Raw genomic sequence first — 3,413 nt, 5'->3', positions numbered from 1 at the left:
AACTATTCTTAGTTCATGGGCCATACTAAACGAGGTGGCAGGCTGGTTTTGGCCCACAAGCTATAGTTTGCTGACTCCTAATCTAGTTGATGATATTTTTAAAAAAATTTTAAATTACAGTCAACATTCAATGTTATATCAGTACAGCATAGTGGTTAGACATTTATATAACTTAAGAAGAAGTGATCCCCAGTAAGTCTAGTATCCACCTGGCACCATACATAGTTATTAAAATATTACTGACTATACTAGAGGCCCGGTGCACGAAAATCATGCACTGGAGGAGGGAATCCCTCAGCCTGGCATGCGCCATCTCGCAGTCTGGGACCCTCGCTCCTTAACGCCGCCCTGCTTGCTGCTCCTTAGCGCTGCTGCAGAGTCGGGGGAGGCTCCTGCCACTGCTGCTGCTCTCACTAGCGGTGAGCCTGGCTTCTGGCAGCTGAGCGGCACGCCCCCTGTGGGAGCGCACTCACCACCAGAGGGCAGCTCCTGCCTTGAGCGTCTGCCCGCTGGTGATCAGTGGGCATCATAGTGACTGGTCATTCTGCTGTAACAGTTGATGAGACTCTCATTATATAGACCCCCTGTGCTGCACTTTACAGCCACAGGACTGCTTTGTGACTGCCAGTTTGTACCTCTCACCCAGCCTCCCAACTCCTGCGTTTCTTTAAACTTAATTGTTTTGAAATAATTTAAACCTTTCTGTAAAAATTATATAAAATCTCATATACAGTTGGTAATGTGTTTGAGTCATTATTCTATACAAGTGAATTTGTACATATATTGATACTTCTGTGTACATGCACATTTTTAAAAAATATTTTTATTGATTTCAGAAAGGAAGGGAGAGGGAGATAGAGATAGAAACATCAATGATGAGAGAATCATTGATCAGCTGCCTCCCGAACGCCCCCTACTGGGGATCAAGCCTGCAACCCAAGCACATGCCCTTGACTGGAATTGAACCCGGGACCCTCCCAATGCTCTATCCACTGAGCCAAACCAGCTAGGGCCATGCACATTTTTTAAAAAAACTTCCCTTTCTCTTTTTTTTTGAAATTTATTTTTTGGTAGGTGATGAAATTAAAATCAACTTATGGGATCTTCAAGGTGTATATTGCCTCTGGCAGAATTTAATTATTCTTCATAGGAATATCTAGTTCTTCCTATGCCAGTTACCGAAATTTTGCCTCATTCCCCACTACTTTGCAGTACCATGTTTAAAGAAAACCATTAATCTATACATAATTACAGGTCTGTTTTGGTTCTCAATTTCCTTTGATTGATCTATTTTTCAATATTTTTACCAAAACCACAGTACTTTAGTTACTATAGCTTTGCAATGAGTCTTTTTTTTAAATATAAATTTTTATTGATTTCAGAGAGGAAAGGAGAGGGAGATAGAGATAGAAACATCAATGATGAGAGAGAATCATTGATCAGCTGCCTCCTGCACGCCCCCTACTGGGGATCAAGCCCTCAACCCAGGCACGTGCCCTGAAGGGGAATCAAACCATGACCTCCTGGTTCATAGGTTGACGCTCAACCACTGAGCCACGCCACCAGGCTTTCAATGAGTCTTGATAGTTAGTAGAGGACGTGTTCTTATCTTGTTCTCTTTTAGGATATCTTGGCAACTTTCAGGAGATACAAACAGAACCACCCATAAAGTATTCTTTCTGAAAAAAAATGAATTAGCCCAGCCCATGTGGCTCAGTGGTTGAGTGTTCAATTCCTAGTCAGGGCACATGCCGGGGTTGCATGCTCGATCCCCAGTAGGGGGTGTGTAGGAGGCAGTGATCAATGATTCTCTGATCATTGATGTTTATATCTCTCCCTCTCCTTTCTCTGAAATCAATAAAATATATTTTTAAAAAAATGAATCAAATTGAGCCTCTAACTCTAATCATTGTTTTATAGACAATATGGAGAAATATTTGCAATAACATGAATGTAACAGGAGGGCATTATGTTAACTGAAAGAAGCCAGACAGAGAAAGACAAATACTGCCTAGTAGAATTATATGTGGAATCTAAGGGAGGAAAAAAGCTAAACTCATAGAAACAGAGTAGAACGGTGGTGGTTGCCTGGGGGATGCAGGTGGGGGTGGGGGAAGTAGGGAGAGGTTGGCTCAAGGGTGCAAACCTTCAGTTATAAGATGATTAAGGTCTGAGGATCTAGTGTATTCCACGTTGACTACAGCTGAAATTTGCTGAAAGTAGATCTTAAAGGTTCCCACCACAAAGTTAGCAATGTGAGTTGATGGATGTGTAAGTTAGATTGTAAGTACATTCACAATGTACTTACTATACATATACCAATTCATAGCATACACTTTAACAAAAAATTTATTGATTGACTTTAGAGAGGGAAGGGAAGGGAGAGAAACATTGACTTGTTGCTCCACCCATTCATGCATTCATTGGTTGCTCCTTGTATGTGCCCTGACCAGGGATCAAATCTGTAACCTTGGTGTAGCAGGGCAAAACCAACTGAGCTACCTGGCTAGAGACTAAATATAGGGTGTCCCTCCAAAATGTGTACACACACTTTGAATAATTACCAAAGCAGTGTTTATTAAAATACATTGCATTTTCAAAGTTGAGCTATCATTGCTCGCTTTGGCAGCACATATACTAAAATTAGAACAATACAGAGAAGGTTAGCATAGCCCCTGCGCAAGGATGGCACGCAAATTCATGAAGTGTCCCATATTTAACAACAAAAAAGAGCTACCAGTTGTTAAAGTGTATACATTTTTTGAGACACCCTAGCATACCTCAAAGTGCCCTAAAAAAGTTGAATTTGTTAGTTACTTAAGTGCGATACCATACATCCACACCTACTTTTTGAATAATCATGCTCTTGTAGAAAAGTAAAACATCCTATTGTATTTATGATGTCAAGAGCAGGCTGGATATAGATTATGAGACGTTTGAAGGTGAGCTGAAGAAAGAAACATTTTCAACATACATTCGAGGCTTTTTCAAGTTAACAGTATTTCCCTCACTTTCTTGACTGTATTTTCTTTCACTTGCCAGAAAACTAATTTAAAAATGAATATTTAAAACCAATATAAATGGGAAACTTTTGGTATTTATTCTGTGGGGTGGTGAGAGATCACTTTTCCTTTTCATGTGTCCAGCATTTCCGAATGAATAGCTCACACAAGATAAACTGTCAGAGGGTTAGAGGCATCCAGGGGCTACCAGACTTTGAGATCCTTTAACTTTCTGCCCTATTCATCCACATTGACTTTTCAAGTCACACTTATTAATACTGTGATTTTTTTTTAATTTAGAAAAAAGAAAAGAAAAAAAAAGTCAAGCTCTAATAGTGCCTAAGAACTGACCGAGCTGAACCATCATATATATATATATATATTTTTTTTTTTTTTTGAAGCGGCAACCTA

The 3,413-nt window shown here is 39.8% G+C and overlaps 1 non-coding gene across 1 annotated transcript; it reads left to right on the top strand.

Moving 5' to 3' along the window:
• Positions 1 to 2,613: 2,613 nt before the first annotated feature.
• Positions 2,614 to 2,720, top strand: LOC118674901. Its single transcript, XR_004973747.1, has one exon. It is a non-coding gene; the product is annotated as a U6 spliceosomal RNA (small nuclear RNA).
• Positions 2,721 to 3,413: the final 693 nt, after the last annotated feature.

This window comes from Myotis myotis, unplaced genomic scaffold (assembly GCF_014108235.1).
Source record: "Myotis myotis isolate mMyoMyo1 unplaced genomic scaffold, mMyoMyo1.p scaffold_m19_p_19, whole genome shotgun sequence".
NCBI lineage: Eukaryota > Metazoa > Chordata > Mammalia > Chiroptera > Vespertilionidae > Myotis > Myotis myotis.
The sequence above is the reverse complement of the archived record's forward strand: the minus strand, read 5'-3'. Positions and strand labels throughout refer to the sequence as shown.